General features: G+C 45.1%; 1 protein-coding gene across 1 annotated transcript in view; it reads right to left on the minus strand.

Moving 5' to 3' along the window:
* Positions 1-26,946, minus strand: part of LOC147663566 (B-cell receptor CD22-like) — a 348,558-nt gene that overhangs the window by 21,827 nt on the left and 299,785 nt on the right. The window lies entirely within an intron of this gene.

Raw genomic sequence — 26,946 nt, forward strand, 5'->3', positions numbered from 1 at the left:
AAAACAGGGTCAAAGCAACGAGGAAATATATATAGATATGACTACAAACATGTAAATACCCATGTTCAAAAATGTTATGATTTAGATAGAAAATTAAGAATCATGACATTGACCACCAAAAATATACACCTAAACTTCTAAACCATTGGTATTGCACTCTCGAAACAGTAATTAGTAAATGACGGCTATCAGTGTCCAAACTTCAAGCACAATTCAGAAAAGGGGGTGGTGATGAACAGAGTGTCTGAATTAAGCAGACCACTCTTACCCAGTTCAAAGATTAGGGCTTGATCCATCACTGTTATTTAGCTCACTGCACCATCCCAGCTCAGAACCTGGCTATATGCAAATCAGTCTGTCCCTGGCCCAGTGCATCATGGGAACAGGGCAGACTAACCTACCAAGCCAATTCTTCACCAGAAAGGAGACAAGCTACCGGGGACCTATTTCTGGCATTTCAGCCGTCGTCGGCCCGGCTTGCTTGAATCCTGATAGTGCAGTGAGCAAGGGACTCATGTCTGAGTATACCCTGTCACACCTATAGTGGCCAAAAACGATTCAGAAAAGGGGGTGGTAATGAACAGAGTGTCTGAATTAAGCAGACCACTCTTACCCAGTTCAAAGATTAGGGCTTGATCCATCACTGTTATTTAGCTCACTGCACCATCCCAGCTCAGAACCTGGCTATATGCAAATCAGTCTGTCCCTGGCCCAGTGCATCATGGGAACAGGGCAGACTAACCTACCAAGCCAATTCTTCACCAGAAAGGAGACAAGCTACCGGGGACCTATTTCTGGCATTTCAGCCGTCGTCGGCCCGGCTTGCTTGAATCCTGATAGTGCAGTGAGCAAGGGACTCATGTCTGAGTATACCCTGTCACACCTATAGTGGCCAAAAACGATTCAGAAAAGGGGGTGGTAATGAACAGAGTGTCTGAATTAAGCAGACCACTCTTACCCAGTTCAAAGATCAGGGCTTGATCCATCACCGTTATTTAGCTCACTGCACCCTCCCAGCTCAGAACCTGGCTATATGCAAATCAGTCTGTCCCTGACCAAGTGCATCATGGGAACAGGGCAGACTAAACTACCAAGCCAATTCTTCACCAGAAAGGAGACAAGCTACCGGGGACCGGTTTCTGGAATTTCAGCCGTCGTTGGCCCGGCTTGCTTGAATCCTGATGGTGCAGTGAGCAAGGGACTCATGTCTGAGTATACCCTGCCACACCGGACGTTGGGGGCACGCTTCTCCGGCTTCTCCGGCTTCACCGACAGCAGCAACGGCTCCGTTTTGCGTGCTGGTGCTCTGGTTCTGGCTCTAACTCTGGTGTTCTGACAATCGTAGCTCTCAGCTCTCTGGCGCTCTCTGGCGTAAGTGGATCCACCTATCTGGCATGCATACGCTGGATGGGATTTTCCCCAGTGATCTTGACATTATGGTTTTCAACTTACAAGCTCTAGCATGGACAGACCATAAGGCCATTCATTTCAAACTTAAATTTACCCAGACACAACCGGGAGTGCAAGCCAAAGTCTTAAAGGCATTAATCAGGTGATGGGACAAAACCAAGGAGGCGGATTTTGAGTCAGCGCTTAATCTTTTTCTAACAACTCCTGACTCTGATAGGAACAAGGCAGTTAAGCAGTTTAACGACTGGCTTATATCAGCAGCTGATAAAGTCGCGCCTAAAAAGCTAGCAACAGTAAAAAGAGATAGTTTAGAGAAAGTACAACTGTACTCTGTAAATGTAAAAAAAACATGTGAAATGTAAATGTAAAAAAAAACATGTAAAACAATAAAAATGATTTCCACTTTGGTGAAGTGCCTCATTTCCTCCTATGGCTTAAACATTTGTAATAAGCTTTATCTCATGGAGGACACAGCCAAAGTGTGGTCTAACCAATGTGCCTGCCTTTCTATTTTGTAAGGGCTTTCATTAACCAATAATATTGTGTTTTGCCATCACTATGTACTGTGGTATACTGCAAAAGTAGTAATACAGTACCTTACCCCTGACCTTATGCAACTCAATTGGATGTCTAAAGAAGCTAGGATACAATTTAAAATAGCCTGCCTAACACATTTAGCCTTAGATTACAACACTCCAGATTATTTGGCGAACATGCTTGTACTTTTTGGCTCTCGTCCACCCTACTTTTGAAACCTCTCAAATTCAAAAAGAAAAGAACCTTCAATCGTGCCTTCTCTTGTCTTGCTCCTAGAATTTGGAACACTCTTCCTCCCGAGATCAGAGGAACTACTTCCACTGTTTCTTTCAAGAAACATGCCAAATGCATAATCCTGTATGAACATTAACAGCATCAACCTGCACTCCTTCTCAAGCCCCCCTATTTACAGATTTGATACTTATTTTCTATGGTGTTGAGATTTATTTCATGCTTGTCTGTTAAGTTGTTATTTTGCTGGAGGACCTGCCTGAAACTGTACTAGCTGTGCCGACTACCCGGCCCCAGACCTTGATTATTTACCCACTTTTGTGTTGACTTATTTATTTATTTAAAATATTTATAAAGCGCGACTGTCACCTGGCAGGTATCCTGGCGCTGCTAGCTACTCCTGTGGTTTATTGACGGGGAGGGGATGGACTGAGGCTGGCCGGTTTTATAGGGGTGGAGGAAAGAGCCAGGTTTTGATTCGTTTCCTGAAGGGGAGGAGATGAGGGATTTATCTACGTCATTTGTTCCACTGTTCTGGTTTTGTTCATGCTTTCGCAACTTTGTACAGCTCTCGGATATCTGCAGCAGTCATGTTCGCGCTTTATAAAACTTTTCAAATAAATAAATACAGTGATCCAATATATAGTTTTTGTTCCTTTTTACTGAAAAACTTAGGTCTAGGCTGTAGCTTTGTCTAAAGTTCCTATGGAAACATTAATGGGAAAAACACGTTTTGGGATACCACTTTGTTCTCTGTCCTTGGTTAATGGATCATCCAGAAACATTCCATGCCAAATTGGTCAAAAAGTAGCATATTTTTGGAAAGTTTTGTGGAGATTTCTCAAACAGCACCCAAGTTATAAGCATCAAACAAAATACATTTCCTATGGAAGCACAATCCTAACTATAAATACCCAGTGTCAACCTCCACAGGACCCGGGAGACACAGAACCTTTCAAGTCTTCATTTGGGGCAAACAGCAAATCGGAAATACACATAAAACGCCAACTCCTTCAAGAGAAACCCACCTGAGGGTAGAAAATAACTGTGATTAATAGTACGAGCAGGACTTACTAAAAAGTAATTAATTGAAAGGAAGGCTTGTGACCTACTAGAAGAAATGTACTACTACAAACACCAGCATGCAATATAAGCTATAATCACCTGCTGCCCACTGGAGGGCGTATTAAAATTCACGCTGTTTAAAAGCCTCTCTGAATGCCTGCTGTGTCACTTGAGGAAATGCCTGTGAACAAGGAGCAGCCACGCTCTGAAACGCGTAAGGCGAAGCAAAATTAGTCGATTGGAGGGGAAGCCGGTGCCGTCAATCGTCTGTTTGTGTGTGCACCTTTAGAACGGAGGTCTTTGAAAAACGAAATGATATGCAGCAGAGCGAGCCGCGAAGGTTGCACCACCTTTCTTTTAAACACAGGACCCATGAGACACAGAACTTTTCAAGTCTTCATTTGGGGCAAACAGCAAATCGGAAATACACATAAAACGGCAACTCCTTCAAGAGAAACCCCCTGGAGGGTAGAAAATAACTGTGGTTAATAGTGCGAGCAGGACTTACTAAAAGGTATTTAATTGATAGGGCGGCTTTTGACCTACTGAAGAAAATGTACAACTACAAACACCAGCTTGCAATATGAGCTATAATCACCTACTGACCACTGGAGAACGTATCAAAATGCACACTGTTTAAAAGCCTCTCCGAATGCCTGCTGTGTCACTTGAGGAAATGCCTGTGAACAAGGAGCAGCCACGCTCTGAAACGTGTAGGGCGAAGCAAAATTAGTCAATTGGAGGGGAAGCTGGTGCGGTCGATCATCTGTTTGTGTGTGCACCTACAGAACTGAGGTCTTTAGAAAACAAAATGATATGCGGCAGACCGAGCCGCAAAGGTTGCACCACCTTTCTTTTAAACACAGGACCCGGGAGACCCAGAACATTTCAAGTCTTCATTTGTGGCAAACAGCAAATCGGAAATACACATAAAATGGCAACTCCTTCAAGAGAAACCCACTGGAGGGTAGAAAATGACTGTGATTAATAGTGTGAGCAGGACTTACTAAAAGGTATTTAATTGACAGGGAGGCTTGTGACCTACTAGAGGAAATGTACAACTACAAACACCAGCATGCATTATGAGCTATAATCACCTGATGTCATCAGTGATGTCATTTGAGATGTCAGCAGTGATGTCATCAGTGATGTCACTGACCTTGTCATGAATAATGTAATATGTGTCATCATCACCAGTGGATCGCGATCGCGAGAGTTACAGTTAGTACAACTAACTATAATGGAGGAATTTCAATGGTTTTGTATGAGTGAAATGTCCAGCTAACTATACCACCCATGAAACCTATGTTTTTTTCAGTGAATTTCAAAGGATTTTTAAATTACAATTCTCAATTATAATGTTGACCACTTCCCCATATCTTCAACAAGAAACCAAATCTGCAATGCTACTTAAAAAAACAGGCACTAGTTCCACTTACCACTAACAAATCACTAGTGTAAGAATGTTGACTATGTACTGCATGAATTACATCCAACTCACACCCATATTAAAAGTGCAATATGAGATAGAGGTACTAATTAAATGCTTCCGACACCGAACAAAATCACAATACCCAGCGCCACTACAACTACCCCTCCTGACCATTCCCCCTCTACTTCCTCAGAGGCAGCGCAAAATAGGACAACGGACCTTCCCAAAATAATATATCCTCTCAACAGCACACTAGCTCAATGTTCAGAGATGTGGCAACCAAGTATGTATAAGGGAAAGAACTCGCACATCAACAATAATGTACACAACGCCAGGACTACCAGTAAAATGCTATACACAATTCACTATACAAACCAAAAACTTCTCAGTGTGTAGATATACCATTTATATGTGTAGTGTACTGCATAGTGGACGCAACCATATTATCTCAGACACTGGGGAATATATCGGTCATGTAGCTGTGTTCCCCCCGTTTGAAGCAGAAGCGGAGTGGGCTGGTCCAACGTATGCAACGTCAGTGTAAGACTATAAATAATGAGGCTACTGGGGCGTGGTTTACTTTTGCAAAGCGAAGAGACTCCACCACAGCGAAGGTCCTCACCCTGCCATGTGGCTGCCGTTATGAGCACGTGCCTCCTCGATACAGGCCGATTGAGAACTCAGCACCACGGCACCGCAGACTTATGTCTGTATCTACTACTGCCCCCAGACAGCAGGGTCACAACTTGAATTCAGCTTTCCATCTACACAATGGACAGTGGGGAATTCAGCCTTGATGTATGTAATGCAGAGGCAATTCTACTGTATGAGTTCAGATTTTTTTTACATAAGTCACAAAAATCATTTGTCGATATCTGTACTGACAACTGCTTTCAATCTACATTGTGAGGGCTCACGATTCAGGTGGAATGGCAATTGCACATGACGCATTCCAATAGCCAAGAGAAATTGTACCAGTGCTACCTGCCCGAACCACGAATCTTTGCAGGGTGCACACATGCTGAGTTCTTCATGTACCACTAACTCACTGCACCACAAGTCATCTCCACATGGCCTTGTTAAAGCAGAATTCACTAGGTAAAAAACATTGCTCCAAGTGTGGCCTGCCCGGACCACGTATCATTGCATGTAACGTACACGCTCAGTGCCAAAAGGTACCAGTAACTCACTGCACCATAATTCATCACCACGTGGCTGTATTTAGGAAGAATTCAATAGAGAAAAGATATTGGTCCAAATGCAGCCCCCCTTTTACCAATCATTATCGCAGGGTACGTACAAGCTCATACCAAAGATACTAGTAACTCAGTGCACCATAAATCATCGAGTGAACAGTTTTATGTCAGCAATGAGGCATACTATAACTTTTAAATGGAATTCATGCACAATTCAGTCGACAAAAGACATTACCTCAATTACTGTGCCTCCCCCCCAACCAAGCATCATCGCAGGGTACTTACACACTAAGCGCCAAAGGTACTTCTAACTCAGTGCACTAAAAATCATCGCCACGTGGCTTTACTAAGGCTGAATTCAGACGACAAAAATCATTACTGTCAGTACGGCCTGCCCGGCCACGCATCATCGCAAGCTCCACAGAACCTTGTTGTTTCAGTGCCACTAACTCAGTGCACCACTTATCATCGCTGGCTGCACACACACTAAATTACCAATACTCTGCAGCTCTACTCAATGCCACGTGGTCGTGAGCTCTTCCTAACCGCTGCCTCCTGCCTACACTGCGGTCATCAGAGCTCACAATTAATTACACTGTTGATTTATTATTTACAGAGTACAATACCAAACTAAGTATAACATTTATCAAACCCTATACAATATCCCTTTATTATGCTTCCTTTAAGAACTTCTTTTATGTCACTTTTAGATTTAGGGCCCGATGTAGGTAAATCTCATTTACCGACTCTAGAATACCGAATTTTACTGATTCGGTATTCTAGATTCGGAAAATGAGATGTAGGAAAAAAATGGTAATTTTTACCCCTGATTCTGGCTTGTGTGCCGTGTGTACATGCCCGAAGGCTATAAATATTATTTCGTGGTAAATAACAAATTCCAGTGTACATGCACATCTGTGCATTTACACCTGTGCCATGTGGCACACATACATGCCCATACATGCCTTGTGTGCCATGTGACACACATACATGCCTTCGTGGGGAAGGGCATGTATGTGTGTCACATGGCACACAAGGCATGTATGGGCATGTATGTGTGCCACATGGCACAGGTGTAAATGCACAGATGTGCATGTACACTGGAATTCGTTATTTACCACGAAATAATATTTCGTGGTAAATAACGAATTCTTAAGGGCCTCTGGCACTGTTTTCAGTGCCACCTACATTTAGATTTACAGAATCGATAAATTTACTGATTCTGTATTTTACTGAATCAGTAAATTTACCGATTCTGTAAAATTGAAGCCCTCTACATCTAAAACTCAAAATACCGGTCAGTAACGACCGAAATCGGCCGTTACCGACCGGTATTTGGCCACCTACATCTGGCCCTAAGTTGAATAATAAAATTCACGCTGCAAGTGCAAAGGTACACTTAATGATAGTCTACACTGTGGATAGCATAGCTCACAATTTAAACCTCACTTTTTCTTCATTGGAAACCTGAATTTCATTTTTGGAAACCACTGGAAGACTCATCTGATTCAGATCATTGTGTTGCTAAAGAATTGATTACCATTGATGGTACTTTTTTCCCCCTCAAAGTACATGCAGCCCAGTATGCAACAGTCAATGCTTTGAGTGAAGCCTGTTCAGACCACGCATCATCGCAGGGTGATCACAGGCTAAACACCAGACGTACCAATAACTCAGTACACTGTAAATAATCACCACGTGCCCTTGTTAAGGGAAAATTCAATAGTCAATAGTCAAAACACATTTTTACCAGTGCAGTCGGCCTGAACCACGCATCATCGCAGGCTCCACACAAACCGCCCCTCCCTCAGTGCACCACAACTCATGAACTCTTTACGATAGAATCTTCTGTGTATTATTTCACATACAGTGCTCCTACCTTCGTACAGCAGAAGTCATAAACCGTTTATGATTAAATATCTGTGTATGATATCATGATTACTATTCTACTTGTTACCAACAGCAACGTAATAAAATGGAGTCGAGCACACATGCCCGTACCCACTTCAACTATCTATCTGTGTACTTATTATGTTTGTAAAATGCTGCTCCTGCGCCCTACCACATTATATTGTGCTGTAAATAGCGTATACAACCATCTTACCTCTGCCAATAACAAAAACTTTGATTATATATCTTTCTCTTGTGCATTGTACAAATACGAACGTACAAAGTGGATCATTACAATACTGCAAAGAAACTTATAAATGTGTACTATATCATTTTTGTTAGCATATTTATATAGCGCAAAGTTGCCCTAAAACTATATCAACAATTTACATGAGCACTGTATTTACAGTACATTTTCAGGCGCGCGTAAATTACGTCATTACTCTACAATAACAAGATGTGGACCGACTCCAAGCCTCGAACAGTGATTTCCAGCACCAAGTTCGACAGTATACCTGAATGACCACATACGTATATATATTATCTGTCCTTCATGTGCTAAAAACTGCAACCTAAACCTCTCACAACACTGTATTACTACAGCTACAACACTCTACTAAATGTACAATAAACATTCATATTCTCAGAAATGTGTCATGTCCACCATCTTTTATGTGTGCATCTATGGATGAAAATAGGGTCAGTGATAGCCATATTGTGGAACTTTACAGACATAATGACACATTTGCGTGTAAGACCCGGGTGACGGCAGTACTACAATACGGACAGCCAAAACAGTAGACTTTTCATATACCTCATGACAGAACCATGCCCTTAGCTCCGGAGTCATCGTTCAAAACCTCGCGCAGCACTGGCATACGTCAGTCCAGCCCACTCCGCTTACTCTTCCAGGAAAACACAACAACGGTACGTACAAGGCCCAGATTTTCATTGTAGTGATTTCTTACTTCCAGTTGTCACAACAACACACACACACTCCCTCATGGCTGGTATACACCCACACCACACCCATCCAGCACATTTCACTACACATGTGACCCTACCAATAAAAAAGACAAGGCGCACGTGCTCTATGCTATTTTAGAGTTGCTCCAATCCCAAGCGCTGTGATAGCCCATCCTAGTGGTTCGGACGCCTCATGAAGGCCCAAACAAACGAGTACAAGGGTCCACCACTACGTGCATGGCCTCTTTGGTCACTGAGTTAGTAGTACCAGAAGGACTGAGCTGGTGAGGAACCTTCAATGATGATAAAAGCATGAGTATGTCGTTACCCATACTGATATCAAGACTCTGCACCATATGTCATATTTCTTGGTGGCAGAGCGGGACTGCATGATGTAGAATGTGTCCTTTCCACAAAAAGGTGAGCAATGAGGCATAGGTGCGCATCGGAGGGAGTCGATGGGATGCAGCAAACTGGATATAAAAGGCGATTCAGCGATTTAGGCGTATGCAGTCCTATATACCGTATCTTATTGCATGTATATATATTTTTTTCCAATAGCAAGAACTTTTTTATAATCAGTCAAACGTCCGGAATATTATCTATACATATAGTTTGTTTTAAATGCGAGAGGAGAGGTGTGTCAAAGGGTGATATTTTTCAACTCAACATTAAGATAGTAACAAATACCAATCATAACATCTTTCTTTTACTATTTTTTATATGTGGAGCTTCAGGGTGCATTATGTCCCAGCATGTGGTGAAAAACACACCGGTGACAGAAAGGTGAGCTCCGAACATTCTTTTCAGTCACTCCCGCACTTCCTCTCTCCTTAGATAAAGAAATGACACACAATGTTAACTTCCTTTTTATCTTACAGGTTGTGTCTCACAAATTGGTGTTATCCCATCCAAAACACCTACAAAGCTCTACGTTCGTGGATTCTGCGATGATGCATGGCCATCGTAACAACATCTGAGAAGACTGCTTCAACATGTGGTGCACCCTCTTTGAATCACGCCAATGGCACAAGGTGAGCAAATAATCTTGTTTCCAAAACACCGACAAGTCATCTTTGAAAGGAGAGAGTGGGTAGTGTGCAGCAGCTTTACTGAGTAGGAATGTACAATTACCTCCAAGCAGTGAGGATAGGTTACAACAGTCTGAGGGGCAGATCTACAAGCCCCTTGAGCACTTTTGTGTCAATTTCAACATGTGAAAAGTGGCACAAGGAAGTTGTAAATCTGCCTTTGACTTCCCTTAAAAAACACTCACCTCCGAACTTTGCGAGTCAATGGGGTGCAAGAGTCTAGGTACACAATATTGAGATCTCATTACTATGCAGTGGGAGTGCATGGGATATACTACTTTGAAAGAAAAACTGCTCACAGCCACCTCCTTACAGTGGAAGTTGATGAAATACATTATCCTGAGTGTACAAATAAATAAAGCAAAAATATACATGTGCAGTTGTATGTACTATGCAATTACTAACTCTATATACTATCTTTTAGATCACTAAACTGGGTGCACTATGAACCAGCACGTGCTTGGACACACAACGGAGGCAAGAGGTGAGCTACGAGTATTTTCTCCAGTATTAACTGCTCCATCTATTAATTTCTCTCTCACAGTTTTAATGTCGTTTTTTCTCTCTTTCTCACTCTCTCTCACATCGTTTCTCTTTCTCTTTTAAAGTTATCGATGCTGCTGTCCACTCTGACGTATACAACCAAAGCTGAGGTAAAGTTGTGAAATCTGTTGGTCACAATGTTTACACAAGGTAAGCAGAGCGGCCTAGATATACAATGCCTCAGATTAAATGCATTAAAAATAAAAGAGCTTATTTATAAGCCCCTTGCGCCACTTTTGCGTCACTTTTAACATGGGAAAAGTAACATAAGTAATAGTGGCGCAAGTGGCTTGTAAGTTAACCCTAAAGAATATTGTACTGCATAATGACTTGATCTCTCACCAAATTCTTTCTCATCTCTGAATCATTTTAAAAACCTGTTGGTCCATACTGTAAATCTGATGCAGTAGGCACCTCTTGAGCGCGGGCCTATACTAGAGGTGGAATGTATTAGGCACACTGCAGACGTGCAAATTAAAAATTATCGCCAAGTATTACCTTAACTTGTAATGTTTGACCTCATTTAGTCAAATCGATCTAGTTTTGAACACTTATTTTCATTTTTGTTTCGCAGATTACCTACCCTACTTCTATTGGAGACCATATCACATTTTGTTTAATAGTTTTTTTAAGTTATGTTTCTAGTTATGTATTACATTGTTATCTTTAAGTTAAGTTTCCAGTTATTTTTTGTTGTTTTAATACAAGTTAATTAAAAAAGAGTATATAAGTCTTCTTTTTCTGACAACATTTCACTATTATTTACTATGATAATAATACAGATAGAAAACATTTAAAAATAGAAATGATATTTATAATTTGAAGTATAATACTGAGGCTAACTCTTTACCAGCTCTTTACCAGGGTCTATCGCTACGACTAAAGGTTCCTATGAAAAACTTTTAAAACTCCAGGACAGTAACTGTTTTGATTAGCAACATAGTGTGGTGAACTTCTAACCTCTGTGCTCACTTAAGTGTTCCATGAACTGTTACTATGGTAACAGGCGTTAAGCCGTTTGGGGGTAGGGTTTAAAGGTACTGGCTGTACAGAAACCGTTATATTTACCCAGGATCCTCTACATGACAGAAAGGAAAACAAAGTAAAACAGAACACTGTGTACCAGATTTACAACCCTCTTGCACCACTTTCGCGTCACTTTTCCGATCTTAAAAGTGATACAATAGTAACGCAATGAACTTGTATATCTGCCCCTATTCACATTACGAGCAAAACAAGTACACAACTCCTTCAATTCTTTATCGGATGCAATTAGACAGTGTTGCTTCACGATTCACAATGAACTTCAATAAATACTTTGTGCCTATTTAAATGGAAGACGAGATTGTCGACATTACAAAACTTAGTGGCATATTTACAAAGACAGAGTTAAAATTGTCGTCGCTTTAACGGCTCCAAACTACAACAAAAACACCGAAAATGGACTTCAAAATCCTTTGTTATCTTACCGGAAGATTTTCTCAACATTGCTGTTTCCTATGCAAGAGTGATAGCCCCCCCGGGGGCTATAAAATAAAATGTTGGAGGGGGGCTCCAAGGCCCCCCTCCAAAATTAGAAGTGTGTGAGCCTCAACAACCCCCCTCAAGCCCTGGGAACCATCAGCCCCGGGGATTTGTGTATTGTGGGAGGCAGGCTGCATGGCCCTCTGCCTGGAGCCCTCGAGGGCCCTGGGGACCCCCACGCCCCAGGACCGGCAGCTGCAGTGTCCCGGGGTGCCTACCCCAGGACACTGCTGTTTGCTATGAAAGGGCGGGAGTCTCGTGGCTCTTGCCCTCCCAAAGCAAACTTGGTTTGGATTTTGAAAGACAGAGCAGTAAAATCTGTTCTCACTTTCAAAATCCAAATCAGATTGCTTTTCCACATGCAAGTTAGTATCTCCCCATGTGGAAAAGCAATGCTGGCTTCCAAATGACTCGGGGAGCCGGCAGGACCATGGGGGCATTGTGGCTTCCCCCACGGTCCCCAAACTTTTTTATAAGACCCGGGGTATAGGGTCCCCTGGGATAATAGAAATTACTGATAGGAGCTATTTTTCTCGGTAAAATTAGAAATCGTGCACCCAGCGCAGTGCTCAGTGAGGCCCCCTGGTGTGCATGTGCTGGATGCACGACTCATAATCTCTAGGGTGCATGACTCTAGCGCCTTTGGTGCATAACTTCTACGCTCTTGGGAGCCGACATTGCTTTTCCACATGGGGAGCTTCTAAAATGCAGCTCCCCATGTGGAAAAGCAATCTGATTTAGATTTTGAAAGAGAGAACAGATTTCCTTGCTATGGGAGGGTGGGATGGACCCCCCCGAGACACTGCAGGAGCCGGCCCTCCCACAATACATAATGCCCCGGGGAGTGGTGGTCCCCGGGGCTTTGGAGACCTTGCAACCCCCCATCCATTTTTTTTTGTAGCCCCGGGGGGTGACGTTGCCCTCGAGTGCTCCAGGAGGGGGGCCACGCAGTCCCCCTCCCACAATACATAAATCCCCGGGGGTGATGGTCCCCGCGGCTTAGGGGACCTTGGACCCATCACCCCACCATGATCCGGCCCCCCCATAAAAATGTATAATTTTACCCCCGGGGGCTCATTATAAAAAAGCTCTGTTTTATTTAATTTAATTTTTTTACGGCAGAGTCTGCGCACCCTACACTCATCTGCCGGGTCTTTTAAAAAAATATATATGTGGGTCCTTCTGGGGCCTCCTAAGCAGGTCTAAAGGGTAAAAGTATTTCTACCCTGCCCCCTTCTTACGTTTTGCACACATATTACACTGACTTCCTTTAGCCTCGCTAATACCAAGGCACAAAATGGCTGCCAACAGTTCCTTGTTTCGAATGTTGACAACCACTTGACAGCCAATTAGCATTCAGCGCGTGATCGGAAGGGTGTGCTTATGGTGCGCTCATGGTGGGCTCAAGATGCGCGGATCCACCGCGGCCATAGATATATTAATGTTTTTAACTGTCATTTTCTCAGTAACTACTGAACAGATTGACACCATTTAAGCAAAAGGCACAAATCTGAACTTAGGACTACCTCTTTGCCAAATTTGGCTTAATTCTGTCCAGCAGTTCCGGCTGTAGCTGTGGCTAAAAGTTCTATGGGAAATTGCAATGAGAAAACATGTTTTGGGACTCCCCTTTTTTCTCGGCCCCCGCTTGACAAATCACCATGAAACCTTAAGGATAGGAGCGAAGATTCGTCAAAAGGTGCCAAAGTTATTCCAAATAGAATGTTGCGGATTTCCTATGGAAAATAGGTCCTAACTATAACTACCTACTGGCAACCGCCAGTAGCTAATATATATCTATATATATATATATATATATATAGATATATATATATATGAAAATTCCTTTTACTTGGCCGAGCTGCCCAGTCGCGTTATGCTCCAGCCTCTGATCGACGGCAGTTCGTCTGAAGGATACAAGCCTTTTACATAAATTCCATCATTCTGCCTTTCTATGGAATAAAGGCCGTGATTTTGCAAATTGGTGTTCCTGTGTTTTCTGCTGAAATACAACAGAATGATGGAATTTTTTATATATATATATATATATATATAGAGAGATATATATATATATATATATATATATATATTCAACAGGTTTCCCCAGCAAGGGGAGGATGGAGTCGCAGAAAGAAACAGGCTATAGGCGTTCTTGAGTGTGATTTTTCATTTAATCCATTAATCCATCGGGGGTCATTAAACAATATAGAAACCAACACGTTTCGACAGCGTCCGCTGTCTTGATCACGGTCAGTGTACTGTGCATAGCTCAACAGTTTTAAAGAACCAACAAGCAACATGATTACACACGCCCCCTTGTCACATGTTACATGACCCACATGCTTGGGATTCTGGGACTTGTAGTTTAGCCCTATGATGATGTGTAATACTTATATAGGTGATTACATGTGAGGGATTAGTAATATATCTAAGGTGCTCGGTGACTGGCAATATGTTGGAGTAACCTAGAAGTTAATAGTCCTCCATTAGCCACTGTTGGTTCTGTAACCGCTTTTTACTTGGGGAGTACTGCCCTCCAGTGGGCAAGATTTACCATTAGACATGTTGATACATCACTAAACAACCAAGGTGTAGCCCTCCAGTGGGCATTTCCACATATACATGTAATACATAATTCAACATTTTGGTTAATTAATAAACAATTAGAGTATAGCCCTCCAGTGGGCGTTTTAGCATGTCATTGTTCATGGCTAGCCTATAGGTACTTGCCCAAGTGAGCTTCAAACAAAGGTGAAAACTGGTGAGGGAGTGAAAAAATAAAATTGGGACAAATCTAAGTTAATTATTTAGTTCATGGCAGGCGGAAGTTATTACGGAAGTCAATTTTGTTCATTTATAAGTGTATGTAAAGTTCCTCCGATTGATTTAACCCTAATGGGGTCATGGTTCTGAAACCGAGGATATGTTTTGACATCAATCTGGAATCAGCAATAACACAACTGGGAGCAGGAACAAGTGGCCTCAAAGCAAAATCCAAATTCTACCCCCAACTTACACCAGGGAACAAAATCGACTTATTCCAGGAGGCGGTCATTCATGACCTATACACCATCAAAATAAAAAACATCAACAATGACAATCTTTCAAAAAATGAAAGGCAGGCTCTGGCATCACTCAAAACCAAATCAAATTTTGAAATAAAAATGGCCGATAAAGGCGGGAATATCGTCCTATGGGATCGCCAATTATACATTGAGGAAGCCATGACCCAATTGAATAACTCATACTATTATGAGAAACTAGACATTAACCCAACCTATGACACAAAGAGGATTTTGTAACGCGACCAGAACCAAGCAGCGCCTAACGGAGGAAAAGGGAGCCGCCTGGCTGTATATATATATATATATACATTACCTAGGGTCTATCACCATTAGGTAGTTATAGTTTTTCTTAGACTAAACATTTATTGCTTTGCTAATAACTTTTATGTCCTTTGATGAATCTTTACACAATTTAACCCTATCCGTGCTGATGACGGAACCGCTCCGTCATCAGCTGCGGTGGCGTTGTGTTGATGATGGAGCGGTTCCGTCATGGCCCTGCCGCCGCGCCTGCGCGGCGCGTTCTATTGAGCGGGCGGGGCCATGACCGAACCGCTCTGTCATGTGCACAGCTCAACCGCGGCTGGTGACGGAGCAGTTCCGTCACCAGCACGGCCCCGCCGCGCGGCCGCCCCGCCCCCTTAGCACTGCGGCAGAATAGCCGCCGCAGTGAAGGGGTTAAAAAACTAGTTTGCTGCTCACTTTAGCTGCTATAGGCAAAGCTGTAGTGTGAGTCATCAAGCAGGGTTGAGAGAAAGTATTGGGCCAAAACACCTTTTCCTCGTGCAATTTCCCTTAGGGATTTTAGACACACTACAGCCCAAACTGCTGAACTTAATAACACCAAATTTGGCAATAAATGAAAACATTAATTTTAGAGTTATTAAAGTAAAAACAAATGTAGGTATCTAGGGATGAAAATACTCTACGGATTCAACAAATTTCATGGTGAGTTCATATTGGCCGCTTCCAATTGAACCTGGAAGTGTTGGCAGCCATCTTGGGACTCAGACTCAGTCAAGTGACTAGAAAAAGAGTTTTAAAAAAGGAGGGTAGGGTAGGAATGCCCTGAACCCCCTAGGACTGGTGGTAGAGTTCCAAAGGGAACCCGCGCAGGGCCAAAAACGTTATATTTTCAAACATTTTGCTGTGATCTCGTGGTGGATCCAGTAATCTAGGTGACCTGACCTCGGGTCACTCCGCACGCCGCACGGCTCCTCCTGGGTGCCTGTGTCTCCCCGCTGCTGCCACTGACCGAGGGTTCGCCGCTCCTGGTGACTGCCACTCACACTGTGTCTTGCATTGTTTCTTCTCTACACTGTACTTTTGTCCCTGCCTTCTTTGTACTCTGTACTCATTCGTATTGTGCCTTGCATTGTTTTTTCCCCACACTGTAATTTTGTCCATGCCTTCTTTGTACTCTGTACTCATTCGTATTGTGCCTTGCATTGTTTCTTTCCCCGTACTGTGGTTTTGTCTTTGCCTTCTCTGTGCTTATAATCATTTTGTTGTCTGCTCTAGGCGCTCCTTTTTCACGCCACTGCCCTCCGTGCCCCCCCCGCCCCCGCTTCCCGCTGCTGCTCCCCTGCGGCCCCGCCCCCTTGCCTCGTGTCCCTCCCCCATTGCCCCCCCCGCTCCCGCCTCCCAGCTGCTCCTCCCTCCCACTTCGCCTCTTATGGAGGTCACCGCGCGGAAGCGCAGCGGGCGCGCCGCTGGTGCTCCAAAGGCGCATCAAAGGCGCGCCTGTCTGGGCCTTCCGCGCCTGGACCGCGCCCAACGCCAGAACCCCTGGACCCCGTGCCCCCCGCAACGCCAGACTGCACTACGATTCCAGCACCCTCTGCACACTCAACACAGGACGAGACCACCGCTGCTGCCAGGCCACCCCGAAGCGCACCCAAGGACCCTTCACCTGCCGGAACTGCAGATTCACCAGCATCCAGCCCAGCAAACCACCAACCAGAGAACCGAACTACCTCCTCTGCATCCTCCTCAACACCCGCTCCGCTCGCAGGCACGCCATCGAACTCTGGGGCCTCCTAGACTCCACCGCCCCCAACATCGCCTTCCTGACGGAGACCTGGCAGGAACGCCACCTCAGCACCAGACATCGCCATAGCCATCCCACAGGGCTACAAGATCTCCCTCAGAGACTGCACCAACGGAATGGGAGGGGGAATCGCCATCATCCACAAGGACACCCTCAGAGTCTCGACCAACACCGACGACACCCTCACCACCGCCGAGCATATGCACTTCCAGATCTACAACGACCACAACACCACCCTCAGAGGAACACTCGTCTACAGACCTCCCGTACCATGACCACAGTTCAGCGACACCATCGCCCACCTCGCCAGCACCCACGCCCTCACATCCATGGACTGCATCCTCCTCGGGGACCTGAACTTCGACCTCAAGAACAACAACGACGCCAACTCCACCGCCCTTATCGCCAACCTCGCCAACCTCGGACTCAAACAGCATGTGACGACACCCACCCACGCCGCCGGACATACGCTGGACCCCATCTTCTCTACAAGCCCCTACGTCTCCTTCAACCACACCACCGAACCCCACTGGACCGACCACAGATGCGTCCACTTCACCTTCAGGAAACCCACCACACACCACCACTCCCAACAGCTACCACGCCGCTGCTGGAGCAAGGTCACCAAGGACCAACTGACTACCACCCTCGCCCTGAGACCACACGCCGACCCCACCGACCCAGACACTGCTGCGACCAACCTCAAACAATGGATCAATGACTGCGCCAACACCCTCGCCCCTCTCAAGACCCACACAACCAACTACACCACCAAGAAATGCGCCTGGTTCACCGAAGACCTCCGGATCTCCAAAAGCACCTGTCGGAAGCTGGAGTATACATGTGTTATATCCTGCTCTTCCTCTCTCTTTGTGCTCTTCCTCTCTCTTTGTCCCTCCTTAGTGTTAGTGTCTGCTTGTCTATGTCATGTCTCTGTGATGTCATCCAGGATTCTACCTGTTGCTGTTCAAGGGATTTATCAGTTACCTGGAGGCTGAGCAGGAAGTTATCTGCTCCCGGTGGGGTTTCTTACCATATTACATTCCTACCTGAATGCTGTACCTTCTATCTAATCTCAAGAATAAATATACTACATGAACATTACAACAAAGGACCCATCATCTTTATTTTACTGAATTTAACACTGGCGATGAGGTAAAAAAGGACCCATTTAAAAGAAAAGGAACTTCAGTGAATTTAAAGAGATCATCATTGCAACCAAAGACAAGAAGAGAAACGTTTAAAATTACTTTCCTGCGTCTGGGTGCCCCACCGGTGTCTGGTTCCAACGGACAGTCTCAACCCAGAGCATTGGAATAACCTTTGCTGAAGTAATACTACTACTAAATCATCTGGCACTAGAGCAAACTTAAAGGACTCCCTGTTTTCATCTAGTGAGTCAGCGTTTTACGTGAGTAACGTGGCTGCTGCTGTCTGTCCTAGGTGTGCCTGTGCTACTTCTGCAAACTCCTGTTTAAATGAAAGTGTGCCTGTGCTATTTCTGTAATCTGCTGTTTAAAATATTGTCAGCTCACTTTGTGACTTCGGTTTATTGCCTGCGCAACTTGTGCCAACCTGCTGTTTAAAGGTCTCCTGTTTACAAAAGCGCTACTAACTGGGACCGTTTGAACCTGCAATTAAAATTAAAGTCTGCCTGCATCAATCTGTGTGAACTCCATGTTTCGGTACCTTGGAGGTTGTGCACTAGCAGTTTGAGTGAAGAGACGGCTATTCTACTTTGTTATTTGGCTTGCCGTGTGGCCTACGCTGAGACCTGATGCCTATTTCTGCCAACCACGTCCTGAGCATACTCTGCAAACTGTGCTGGAATTCACATGCCAGCGCTTGGCTCTACACCATTTGGGAGTCTGTCTACATGCCTGACTTCGTGAATTGGAACTTGATCTGCACACCATTAATTTCTGACAATACACTACATTTGGATCTGTAACCCGGGTGAGAGATCGCTCACCGGTGTTTGCCGTTTCATTATTTATTTATTTATTTATTTATTTATTTTCCTTAAACAAAAGGGTGTTCTCCAACAAGGTACTTGTAATGCTGGGCTTGGCTCGCGTTGCCGCTTTGACGTGGGTTTGGCTCGTGGGTTTGACTCGCGTCTATATCACGAGCCAAAGCCTGGGGCTAGTATTGTTATCTTTTGAAATGTGTATCCACGAGTCATACTGTGTTGTGATTCAAAGTACTTTCCTCGTGCATGGACGGCTGAGTCTTTCCGTTTGCCATTGTAACCACCGGCTTCACGGAGACCAGACGTCCATGACGGGTGGAGTTATCTACTTGAAGAATAAACTTCAGTTACCAGAATCTACTGCCTCTTCCTCATTTATAACATATTTTGGCGACGATCGGGAGACTCCACCCCACCCACGCTGATACTTTTCCTGATTCAGCACCTCGTCAATTACGAGTAATTTCATTGGACGGATGAAGCTCTTGCTTTCCCAATCAGCGGAGTTGCCTTTCCAAGTTTATTCAACCGGCAACTCTTATTGGTCGGTTACAATCGTCTGCAACACGATCAACCTCATTGGGTATCTCTTCGTGCAACTTTATTGAGGTATCATGTGAAAACTGTTTTCAAGACACGACGACAAGGTACTGTGTTAATTATAAATGTTTCTTTGTTAAGCACACCTCCAACTATGCGCACGTTGTAATTGAAAACATTGCGTGTCACTTCAGCGACACGCACGCTTTCGACATACAACGCTCTTGATGTTTAAACAATTACCTTTAAAAGTGCATCCTCAACGATACACACGTTGTTGTTGGAGCAACATTTAACCATTGCGTGTCATCCTCAACGATACGCACGTTGTTGTTGGAGCAACATTTAACCATTGCGTGTCATTTCAGCGGCACGCACGCTTCCAACAGATAATCACAGGGTCGTGCACAGCGTATCTCTGCAGCGATACGCACGCTTTTCATTTTGAATTAGCATATTTACAGCGTTATAGACGTTTTTGAAACCTTAAACTCCTGATATATATTTTACAATTATCACAGCATTTGAAACTTGTTTAAACAGTATTTTCCGCATTTTAAATCGCATATGCTCATTTTAAAACTGACATCTTTGTAGTGTTAAGATTACTGTGATTTTAATATTTATAAACCCTTTACTTCTGCATTGATATTGAATATGGCTAATAACCAGTGGCATCAGATTACTCAACCTCCACCTTTCTTGAGCAAACCAGGCACTCCAGACATAATTTGGTCTGAGTGGTTTGGGTTGTTCGAGAATCATTTAGTTGCTATTGATGCCGCTGATTATTCTGACAAAAGAAAGTTTGCTATTCTTTTTGGTTGTTTAGGTCAAGCTGGTCAACGAATCTTTAAAAGTATTGTTCCTATAGCACCTCCCATTTCACAAGATGAGAGTGGGGATAATCCTTGGAACGTATACATTGAAGCCATCGCAAGATTAAAAAAACAATTTTGTGATGAACCTAACATTATGCTAGAGCGACACAATTTCTATGCCAGGAAACAAAAGGAGGATGAGAAGGTGGAAGAATACATCGCTGCACTCAGAGTATTAGCAATCACTTGCAATTTCGAACCTTCTCCAGATAAATTTATTAGAGACCAATTCGTATTTAATTGCGTTTCAAGGAAGATTAAGCAGAGGATTCTGGGGTGCAAGAACCCATCTTTAACTGAAGTCATAGACCTCGCCCTTAGCATTGAACGCTCTACTCTAACCAGTAAAGTTGTAATGGATCAACCAAAACAGGCGGTCAATGCTATAGACTGTTATGACTCTGAGGAAGGAGAAACTCTGTGTGTCATTTCTAATAAAAACAGAGTTCAATCCAGTAAATTTACTCAAAAGAAAAAGAAATTTTTCTCTTATAGGTGCGGTTCAAAAGATCATATAGGGAACGCTCCAAATTGCCCTGCACTCAAGAAACGTTGTTCTATTTGTAAAAAAATTGGGCACTTTCAAGGGGTTTGCAGATTCGCGAAGAAGCCCCCCAATGTTAATATGGTAGACTTTGATGCATGTTCTGAGTCTTTTAAGAACATTATTGTAACTCTTGATTCTAATGGTGATATTGATTCCATTAAGGGTCCTCTATGTGCAGCTATTATTGATAATGTTCACCTTCAAGTTATGGCAGATTCAGGCTCCCCGTATACTATTCTTAGAGATTCAACCTTTTATGAAAAATGGGACAAAAGAGTCGAATTGATTGAATCTGATGTTAATCCACTAGCATTTGGTGAGAAGAATATTAACATGCTAGGGTATTTCGAAGGATTGGTCCAATGTCTGGGGAGGGAGACCGTCACTAAAATTTATGTAGCAGAAAAAGGTAAAGACATCGTGGGCTGGAAAGACTTAGCCAGGATGGGTCTTTATTTAGTTCCCGGTGATGAGAATCCCATCAAAGTTGGGAAGTTACCTACTTTTAAAACTGATTTACCCATTGCTGTAGTTGATAATCATAATGCAGAGGTACAAGAAATTATATCAGAATTTAAACCTGTGTTCAAGGAAATGGTAGGGAGTGTCAAGGGATTCGAACACAAGATTAGATTGATACCTGGAGCTCAACCAATAGCACATAAAGTGAGAGCAGTTCCACTGAGCGTCAGGTCAGAATTAAAAATAATGCTGGATGATTTGTGTAAACAGGGTATCATTTCTTCTATCAATTCTTCACAATGGGTCGCACCAATTGTAGTCGCCCGTAAAAAGACAGGAGAAATTAGATTATGTGCGGATTTGCGCTCATTAAATAAGAACATAATTGTTGACTGTCACCCGCTTCCAAGAATTCACGAGCTTCTGGCTAACATAGGCGACGCTAAGTGGTTTTCATTGATCGATCTGAGGTCAGCGTACCATCAGGTGTCTTTGGCGAAGGAATCCCAAGAACTTACTTCTTTTATCACTCCATTCGGAGCTTTCAAATTCCTTCGCCTCCCTTTTGGTTTAGCGTCTGCTGGAAGCGTTTTCCAGAAGCTGATGGATGTGTTGTTCCAAGGGATAGCGGGTGTGCAGGCATACCTTGATGATATCTTGATATTTGCCAAAACGTTAAACGAACATAACATTATCCTCAGAAATGTTCTTTCAATTTTGATGTCTAGGAATATGACTGTTCGCTCAGATAAATGCAAATTTGCAGTTAACAAGATTGATTATCTGGGACATACAGTCTCTGACCAAGGTATCACTCCCAAGTTTTCAGTCAATAGAGCCATTGAAGATGCAAAACCTCCCCCTGATAAAGATGCCTTAAGATCCTTCCTTGGGCTAGCAGAGTATTATGCAAGGTTTGTCCAGTCATACTCCCAACTAGTTGAACCTTTAAGGAAACTTTTGAGGAAAGGGTCTAGTTTTGTTTGGACACAGGAGTTGGACAAGGTTTTTCGTGAGATTAAGAAGTTGATTGTTTCTGCAAAAGCCATACATGCTTTCAGGGAGGATGCCATCTCCGTTATCACAGTGGATGCAAGTATTTCTGGTCTAGGGGCAGTGCTTACATGTGGAAAAAGGTAGGGCTATGACCTTTTTCAAGATTTGCCCGGCGCTAACCGCCTTTGTACCATTCAAATTACCAAGCAATGAGGCAGGCGCCGGAGACCAGAAGGCAGGAAACAGAAGTTTTATTCCGACGGAGCAGAACACATCAGATCGGACAACAAGGTATCGTCTCGAGGTGCTCTAACAGCCTCTCGGAGGCCTGGCCTCTTATACACTGGTTTATGGCATGTGACCTTTCTTTATTACAATCAGAACATTGTGAAGTAAGGAAAAAGACATCCCCGTAATCCTCGTGTCAATCCCACCCCCATATACCTCCATAATAGAGGTCCTCAACCTGGTGATAAGAGGAGGGGGTCATCACGCAGCTGAGTATTCCGCCGAGTCTTAGGATGTGTGCGCCTGATCATATCCCAGGGGGTGGGGAGGCCTTGATCAATAGAGGGTCCTTTGAAGAAGAGCGACTTCATACAATAAGGGGCAGTAAATGATATCTCCCGGCTTAGGCGATGGCCTCGGACCTGTGTGGACAGCTGGGCACGGGGGAAGGGGTCATCAAAGGAGTGGTATTCATGCCGCGTGGACAATCGTGCGCAGAGGGAAGGTTTATCAACAGAGGGGCATTCATGGGAGGAGAGGAGATGCTGGTCAGGCGCAGGCGTGACTCCCAAGGACAGGGTCATGCAGAAGGGTTATGCTCATGAGAGGGAGGGAGGGGGAGCCAGGGTGCGCGGAGGATGCTTGCTGGGTCAGAGGGGCGCGCTGGCGATCGATCGTGGACAGGGAGACCATGATACCTAAAATGGCTGTCCTGCACGTCGTACGTGGGTGACAAGCTGGCGCAGATGATGTTTAGCTCGCAAACTAAAATTCCACAGTCCTCCCTTTTAACATGTCTCGCCAACTTGTCAGTTTGGATTTATCCCCATAAGGCCACGTATTTCTACTTCGTAGAGGGGACTCATGTGCTCAGTTCGAAAGTCCAAAGTCTTTGGGCACATACAGTTAGAAACGAAGCTGCACAAGGAGGGTAGACATTGAATACCCAAGCAACACCCACATAATATCACAACAGGTATCAGTATGAAGGAAAACAACCTCCAACCCCAGTTCCTCAAAGTGTCTCAAAACCAGCTCCCAAGCGACCATCCTTCCTGCTCTTGGTGAACCTCCGAGGAAAGTCTGTGGAGGTGTTCAATGGCTTTGTAGACTGAAGGCGAGTTATCTGGCACGTAGGTGCAGCAGCTGGATCCGATGATGCGGCATGCTCCTCCTCGATCGGCTAGGACCACATCTAGAACAAGGCGGTTTTGAAGGGTCACAAGGCGGACCGCCTGAAGCTCCGCCGTGTTGTTGGCGAGGATGCCAGCCGTGATGTTGATCGTTGTTTCTACTGCCTGGGTCAGGTGTCGGATAGCGCGGCTGTTTGCCATTGGGCCCCACAGAGGAACAAGTCCCTTTGCTGCATCTAGGAACTGGGCTCCAGTGGAGTCGGCTTGTCTGATGTCATCTGCACGCCTCTGCCGGTGATGGTTGGCAGGGGCTACATATGTGGGTGGAAGAACGAAGGCAATGTAACAGATACCCTTCCAACCTTTCGGGAGCCAGGTGTAAGCTTTGGTGCCACACACAAAGTACATATTTGGATAAGCAACAAAGGAAGGGGAATCAACTGAGTTCAATGTTCTGGTGATTCGGCAGGAACTGTGACCCACCAGCTGTGTTCCCTGGCCTTCGAGACACACAAGACCTGTGACATTGATGACTGAAAGAGCCACAGTCAGAGTGGCGGTGGTTTGTTTTTGCAGATGAGAGAAGGTGGATCTAGCCGGATTGTGGAGTACCTGTACTTCGACTCGTTCTTTGGCTGGGATGTCTTTAAGGAAGGTGGCGCCTGTGAGCGCAGGACACAGGGGAGCAGAGGTTTTTCCGGTTTTGTTCAGCCAGAACCCAGAGTAGAAGTGCGACACTGTCTGGCTGGAAGTGGCGTTGTCCTTGTGGCTCTCTTGCATGAGGATCAACCAGGCGAGGCAGGAGCCGTGCACTGAGAAAGGAGAAGGGATGAAGGGGATGGAGTGTCCAGTGGCATGCGGGAGCAACCCGCAGATCCAGCAGTTCGTAGCAATTGCAGCAAGGTTGTGTTGGTGCAACAGTTGCACGAAGGAATTGTTCCAGAATTCCCTGCGCCTTTCTCGGAGCTGAGGCGACAGAGAGATTAGGTGATGCTCTTTCAGGGGTGTTGGTTATGCAGTAGGTAGCAATGCCTCATGAGCCGGTGTGCTTTCCTCCAGAATCCAGAAGGAGGTCATGAGGAGGAGGCAGAAGAGGAAGACAATAAAGAGGGCGATTGTCTTTGATTTGTGCAAATTGTCAGTCTTTGGGTTTCTATAGTGGGTATTTCCTGTTGCTTCCATCATCTTCTTGTCCGGCGCTTCCATCATCTTCTTATCTGGCGCTTCCATCACCTTCAAGGGGCTCGGTAGCGGGCAGAACCACAGACTTAATGTAACTTCTCTCCCGGCAACCCTTGGTTGTGCTTAGGTCACCGTTCTGAGATTCAACTTAGTCCGTGGCCTACTTAGCCAAAGCTCCCTCCTTTCGACGCAGGAAATACCCTTCTCTGGATGGCACAGTGGGATCAGAGAATTTTGCAAGTTCGAGTGCCTCAGTATCGGGATAACAGTTCAATGTCGGTCGGTCTTTGTTCAGGAGCTCTTCTTGGGTGCTGACGCTTTCTGTCGTGGCCAGGTTTGCAGAGACCTTCCGGCAGTGATGCGCGTGCAGCCAGTGCCTCTTCCCCTCCACTCGAAGCGCCGTCCGTGTGGTAATCAGCACTTGCCAGGGGCCCGTCCACCGGGGTTCCAGGCTCTTGGTCCGTTGGAAATTTCGTATTAGAACGAAATCTCCCGGTTGGATGTCGTGGCCGGGGCCCCTGGAAGCATCGGGGATGGCCTGCTGCACCTGTTGATGAATGACAGACAACGTTTTAGTTAACTTGCACAAATAATCAGATAGTAGGACGTCCGGGACGTCATGAATGGTGGTTGGCTTGGGAGCGGTCCAGAGGTTCATCGGTCGCCCGAATACAACCTCGTAGGGGGTCAAATGGTGTTTGGTGGGGGTAGAGCGCATCGATAGCATGGCCAAAGGGAGAGCGTCTGGCCATTTAAGTCCGGTGGTTGCCACTATTTTTGACAATTTCAACTTCAGTGTGGTATTATGGCGTTCCACCAGGCCGGCGGATTGGGGGTGGAAGACTGCGTGAAATCTCTGTTTCACCCCCAATCCTTTTAGGATTAGTTGGATAACCTCAGCTATGAAGTGGGGGCCATTGTCGCTCCACAAAATTCGACAAAGGCCATAGCGAGGGAAGAATTCCTTCAGTAGTACTTTGGCAGTTGTCATGGCAGTGTTGTCACGGGTTGGATAGGCCTCTACCCATTTGCTGAAGGCACATACGATGGCTTCGGCATCTCTCTAGTTGGATGTAGTCCATCTGAAGGACCTCAAAGGGGTGATTGGGGGTCCCAAACCCTCCCCGGGGTACCACAGTTCCTTTCCCGGGGTTGTGTTGCAGACAGATAAGGCACTGCTGGACTAGGCGTCTGGCTGAGTCGGGGATTTTGTCGTTGTGCCAGACTTTGGAAATGAGTTCGATCATGGGTGCAGATCCTATGTGTGCGGGGGAATGTGCCATCGTCAGTATGGGGATCAGATATGAGTCAGGCAGCAACCATCTGTTGGCATCCTTCGTTCACCAGCAGCCCTCATCATCCTTCAAACCCACCCCTGCCCATTTAATCAGTTCGTGAGGGGTGCTGGCCGACTGGATGTCTCTGATCATTTCCCTTGTGTCAGTCCATTTCTCTGCTTGTGACCTGGTCACATACATGCGTGTCACCTATTCTCGGCTGTGGTTCGTGCAGTGATGTCGGCCAGTGCATTCCCTTGTCCGACTAAGTCTGTCACCCTTTTGTGTGCCTGACATTTGATCACCGCTAATCGTTTGGGAAGGAGAACTGCTTCAATCAGGGCGGAGACTAGATCTCCGTGGAGGATAGGGGTGCCGTGGGACGTCAGGAATCCCCTCTCCCTCCACAGGAGTCCAAAATGGTGGACACCCCGAAGGCATACTGGCTGTCTGTATATACGTTCGCGGTGGTCCCTGTGGCTATGATGCATGCTCGTGTGAGGGCTATCAGCTCTGCTGCCTGGGCAGATCGTTGTGTGATGCAGGCTGTTTCAACTACTGTTCGGGCTGTCGTTACTGCATAGGCAGCTGAAGTGGTGCCATCTGGGAGCTTGATGCATGAGCCGTCTACCCATAGCTCTCCATCGGGGTCAGTGAAAGCAGTGTCTCGGAGGTCAACTCTACTCCTAGTTTGTTCGTCCGTGAGGGTCACACAGTCGTGTATGGGA

This window comes from Lissotriton vulgaris, unplaced genomic scaffold (genome assembly GCF_964263255.1).
Source record: "Lissotriton vulgaris unplaced genomic scaffold, aLisVul1.2 SCAFFOLD_1649, whole genome shotgun sequence".
NCBI lineage: Eukaryota > Metazoa > Chordata > Amphibia > Caudata > Salamandridae > Lissotriton > Lissotriton vulgaris.